Source organism: Triticum aestivum, chromosome 5D (genome assembly GCF_018294505.1).
Source record: "Triticum aestivum cultivar Chinese Spring chromosome 5D, IWGSC CS RefSeq v2.1, whole genome shotgun sequence".
NCBI classification, from domain to species: Eukaryota; Viridiplantae; Streptophyta; class Magnoliopsida; order Poales; family Poaceae; genus Triticum; species Triticum aestivum.
In genome coordinates this window covers 501,185,111-501,191,110 of record NC_057808.1, presented here as the reverse complement: position 1 = coordinate 501,191,110, position 6,000 = coordinate 501,185,111, and positions in this window count along the sequence as shown.

Below are 6,000 nucleotides of genomic sequence, written 5' to 3'. Positions count from 1 at the left end.
ACTCCCTCCGTTCCTAAATATAAGTCTTTGTAGAGATTCCACTAGGTGGACTACATACGGAACAAAATGAATGAATCTACACTTAAAATGCATCTATATACATCCGTATGTGGTTCATGGTGAAATCTCTACAAAGACTTATATTTAGGAACGGAGGAAGTACTAGTATAGTACGTACTGTAATTTATCAGCGAGATAGTACAATGCTATGAAGCTTCCAGCTTCTGTTACATGTATCTTGCGTCCAAGGTTGCCCGTTGCAACATTTCATCAAATACAAAGGAGACTAACATGCATGCTATTGCATCTCAATGATTGATAGATCATAGCAAATATGTACTCCCTCTGTTCCAAAATAAGTGTCTCAACTTTATGCAGGGGGTGTTTGTTTCCAGGGACTTTTTAGTGTAGGGACTAGAAAAAGTCCCTCTTAGAGACTTTTTAACCAAACAGGAGGGACTACTAGGGACTAAAACTTGTTTTTTGGGACTTAATGAAGAAGACTCTCAAGGAGAGTCTTTTTTTGGACTTTTCCAACAATGCCCCTCCTTGCACCCATTGCCCCGCCGCCCCATGGTGTTGGTTGGTTGTTATTTTTCAGTATACTGGGGGTAACATGGTCATTCAATAACCTCTAGGGAGGGACTAGGGATTTTTTTAGTCCCTGAAAACAAACAGGGAGGGACTTTTTAGTTGGGACTAGAGAAAGTCCTAGGACTTATGAACCAAACAGGGCCTCAATATGGACTACATACGGAGCAAAATGAGTGAATCTACACTCTAAAATACGTCTATATACATCAGTGTTTGGAGTATAGTTCATATTGAAATCTACTAAAGGACATATATATTCCAAAAAATATGATAATCTCTCTAACCAAGGTAGTAGGGACGAGGAGTAAACAGAGGGAGTAGTAAAATTTTCTCCTCGTCCTGCGAGCCACCGCGCGCGTGGGCGAGGGAGCGGGCGTAAGGCGTACAGTACTACTACTAGTAAGCAAGCTTCACCTCATCCTGTGAGCCACCGCGCCCGTGGGCGGGGGAGACGGCGTACTAAGCAAGCTTCTCCTCATTTTGCGAGTTGACGGGACACATCAAAAGTACTCCAATGTATAGAGCCTTGCCTCTAAGGTAGGCCCCACATGGTTTGCCTCTTTTTTAACATAACGCGTCAAGTCGAAATTTGTTTGTTCACCCATGGTAGACGATCCTCCCTCCATCTAGTGGACAACCAGTACACGTGCCAAATTACCACGTGGGCTGCCTTTTCGTACAGAAATGAGCTCCACCGTGTACCCGCGCGGGTGTGGTTGGGAAAGAGACGGGAGTACGTGCGCCGTGCGTGCACCTCTTCTCTTCGTGCACGTCCCCCACCTACGTGGGTGTGTGTGAGAGATACAAACCTAGACAAATGGCTTGTGCGTTCGTGAGTGTTTTTTGTTTTGGGGGGGAGGTTGATTTCGTGAATGTATTTGTGGGAATATGTGTCGATGACATCTCAAACAAAATTTTGCATGCAATGTGTGTGAAATGGAGGCCTATCCATATCATATATAGAGGGCCGGGCGATCCACGAGAAGAGAGGGAGGGGTCATAGATATCGATAGAGTCGAAGAGAGGATCAAGTGGGTGGGTGCGAGATCGATGAAGAGAGCCATCGAAATTGTGTGTGTGTGTGCAAGTCAAAGATATAGGGCGACTGACCTACCGGAACGTCAGAGGGCACAGGTCAAGTTTTTGTGTGGCAGGGAGACATGACTAGAGCGCTCGATGTATCGGTGTGTGTGTGTGTGTGGGAGGGGGTGGGGGAGGGGTAGGCAGAGGCCTAACTATAGAGGTAGAACGACTCGTATATGTGTTGAGAAGGAGAGACCCAGCTATGTCTTGAGGGAGATCGGTCGACATCCATACATAACTGAAGGACGGGAAATAGGATGGGACAGAGAGAGAGAGAGAGGAGAGAGAGGGAGGGAGAGGGGTAGAGTGCTGGATGGGTGATGGAGTTGCTTCTCGAAGATGGTGGGAGAGGCCTACTAGACAAACTGAGGGTGGAACTGCAATATTATCAATAAGAGTGGGGATGTGTTTCTGTGTGTGCCTGTGCGTGATAGATCTGTCGGGACGCATCCATGGATGATGAAGGGGAACCATGTGTTTGGTAAGCAAACCTAACTAGATCGGTAGATCAATTGTTGTTTGTCGGAGGAAGGGAGAGACATAACTAATGAGGTAGATCGATCGACGCATGGGGAAAAACGAGTTATAAGGACCTAGCTAGCTATATGTATAGCGGGAGATCGGTCGGTGTACGTCCATTTGTTAGAGGCAAATAAGGCCCAGCGAGACGGATAGACAGAGAGAATGGAGCTAGGAGGTGGTGCGAGAGGCCCAGCTACTAGCTAGATAGGGGGAGGAGTGTGCGGTTGTGAGATCGATGAAAAGAGGGGCGAGAGTTTACACGTGTGTGGGACCGTATGAGAGACACGAGGCAAGGACACATAAAGGAGGAGATTGAAGGTGCGTGTGTATGTTGTAGGCAGACATCGCTGGAGAGGTTTATCGATCGGTGTGTGTCGGAAAGGAGTTGTGGAGACTGTGGGAGAACGACCTAAAGAAAAAAAATGAATGTGCGCGATGGATAGAATGCTGAGGGAGGGGGAGGGCGAGGAGGGCGTGTGCATGCACGAGAGAAAGTTAGTGGTAGCTACAAAGGTTAGAGGATTGTGTGGGTGTAAGAGACTAACAAAGATCATAATTTGATATGAAAGTGGATTCATATATTTGAATAGGAGATCATAGTGTTTTAAACATATGCATGCATGAATATAGCGGTGATACGCGTGTTGTGGTTTTGCACATGTTATACCATAATGTGATAATGCATGGCGTTTGCAACTCACAGCTAAATGTCGAACAATCTAAACCATACTATACATCGAACAATCTCACATTTTATTTGAATTTGTGATAATGTGTGGCGTTTGCAGCTTACAACTAAATATCGAACAATCTAAACAATACTATATATCGAACATTCTCACATTTTATTTGAATTTGTGGTAATGTGTGGTGTTTGCAACTCACATCTAAATACTTGTAGGCGTAGGGGGCGGGGCACCATACATAATGTGATAAACACATTATACATATGAGACATGGTTTAGATTATGAAGATCTAGCTAGAGCTTGAAATGTACTATGATTTGAAATCAACATAAAGTGGATTCAAAAAATCGAGTTCGAGTTCATATAGTACACATAGTTCATATGTAACTCGAGACTAATCATGTGGTGTGATGTGAAGATAATACACAAACGATGGTTTAACTTGACAATAATGATGATTGTAGATCTTATTAAAACCGAGAAACGAATTCAAATGCTTTGACTTCACAACAATCATTATTGTAGATCTTATTCAAATAGAGAAACGAATTCAAATTTAGTTGATATTGAAGCGGTAGTATATACGTTTGGAATGCACTAAAACGTTCATTTGAGTAGTAGGTTGCATGCATTATACACGTAGCAAAATATTTTAATTAAACATACATGAATTGAAAGTTTTGAATGACATTTGTAGTGCGAATTGATTTGGTACAGTACACGTTAGGCTTGTCCGGAAATTTCAACCCGCGCCTTGTTAGCCCAAAATATTTAAGATATATCTTTGTCTCGTTGTGCTCCGACAACACCCTCCATCTCAACCCGCGCCTTGCTATTCCAAAATTACAATGCGCGAAAACTCCCACCTCCTCTGAAATCCCGACACGCGAAATGCCCGTGATACCCCTGAACCGAAAGAACCGCCTCAAATCGGTGGGGGTACTTTCGTAACTTACCCTACATATCAGACAAGCGCATCCCTAAGCCATGGTTCCCCACTCCCATCCCATCCGTCCACCCATTCGTACACCGAGGCCGGGAAAACCCGCGAAGCCCCACACCCTCCTCCGTCCGCCACCCAGCCAGAGCCTCTTCCCCGACGATGTCGTCCACAGCAACACCTCGACGTCCCTCATCCACCGTACCGGATGAGGATCCGTTGTCGATCTGGTCGTCCCGCCTGTTCAGCCACCCCGTCCTCCACCTCCAAGGAGCTGCCCCGATGTTCCCCTCGTCTTTCGCGCCACCGCCATTCCCACACCGCCGTCTTCACCTGCACCACCGGAAGAGCATCATCATCACCGTTTCCTCGGATGAAGCTGCGGCCTAATCGGCGCCACCAAAGAGGTTGTACACTAATTGCCGCATTTTCTTCTTGATTCGATCTCACGGTACTGCCGGCGCTCGGTCCCGAGCCGACACGGTGCGGCTCCATCCACGGCGGTGTCGCCGGCCACTTCCTCCACGGCGTCGCTCCCTCGGCGGCGACGTCCACATCAGTAGGAGATGCTGCTGCTTTAGCTCTCGCTCGCGCTGCTTCTCTGCTCTTGCTCTCGGTCCCCTGCCTTGTCTGCTCTTGCTCGCGCTGCTGCTCTCGCTCTTCCTCTTGCTTGCGATGCTGCTCTGATTTAGCTACACTTCAGTCGACTGAATCGACTTTTGGGTCAGTCGATTTTCAGGGGGTGGGGGGGATCGCCGGACTTAAGGAAGAACCAGCCGCAGCGGGGAGGGGGGCTCGCCGGAGAGGTACCCCACTATCTATCTTAGGGTTCAGGGTGGGGGCGGTGGTCGCCGGCGGTGGTGGGGTGGTGGCGTGGGGATCGCCGGAGAAAAAGCTCGGCACGGGGGGGCCTAGAGGGATGGTCGGGGCGGCGGCGGACCGGCGGTGGGGAGTGTTTTCGGGGCGGGCGGAGCGGCGTACCGCCGGCTGCGGGTGGCGGGGGCGGCTGTTTGGCCAGTGGTGGCTAGCAGCTCACGGGGTGGAGGTTGAAGATGAACTGCAGGCCCTTGATTTCGTATCCAACTGCTGCAAAATCGACTGACCAGAGATGAAAAATTCAGCCGACTGACGTGTAGCCTCACCTCTAGTGCGTTCAGTTTCGACAGTAAAATTCAGTTTCGACAGCAAAATTCAGTTTCGACAGTTAAGTTCAGTTTTGACAGTTAAATTCAGTTTCAACGGTTAAATTCAGAGATGAGCGGCTGATGTATTTTACATCTAGCACTTTGTGGTTATGTATTTTACGTCATCTATTGGAGATGCTATTAGAATTCCACTCAGGTTAACGTTGTCTCTCTTGTCCTGCTTTAGCCTCGGCGTCGTACAACTCACCGGAGCTGCTCCAACGACGAAACCCTCCATCACAGCGGCGCGGTACCTCGGGCTCCATCTCCAGATGCCTAAGATCTTCTTCCCCTCCTCCGACAGCCAAGTCAGCCGGAGCATCCTCACCGGCCAACCCAATCACGCTGAGATCGACATGGCTTCGCCAAAGAGGTTGTACACTTGTTGCTTCTCTTTTTTACTCTACATGTTATATATATATTTTCCACTGAGCACACGGAGTAACGGGAAATACGATTATTTTATCCTACTATATGATAAGCAGTGAGGTACCAGGCTACTTAGCTATTCGTGATGGACTCTCTTGAACGCCATCATTATTTATCTCTGCGCGTTTGAGCTGTGCATTTGTCGATGGCCCTGGGAGCTGAGCTAGTAGGGCAGTGGCCTGGGTCCAAAGTAATAGAGGTAGCACAAAAACATTTTTTTAGTGTAGGCTTTTCCTTGCTCAAGCCTGCCTACTAGAATCGCCAGTGCTTGAAAGGAAAAGTGAATGAAAAACATAGGAAGTGGAAAGTTTCCTATGGTACTACTTTTCATGAATTTGGTGCAAAGGAATGGAGCAAAGGAAAACTGTAGGATTTGCTCCTTTAGTGTCTCCTTGAAAGAAAAACCGTAGGAATTTTAATTTCCACTTGTCCTCCATTTCAAATTCCTATTCATGAAGCACAAGACTTAGAGATAGTAGCATAATAGCATTATAACCGTAAATTTTTCTTGTGGTTTGACTTAATCTCACCATGCTTCTTTGCATCCTGTGTTCTTCCAAT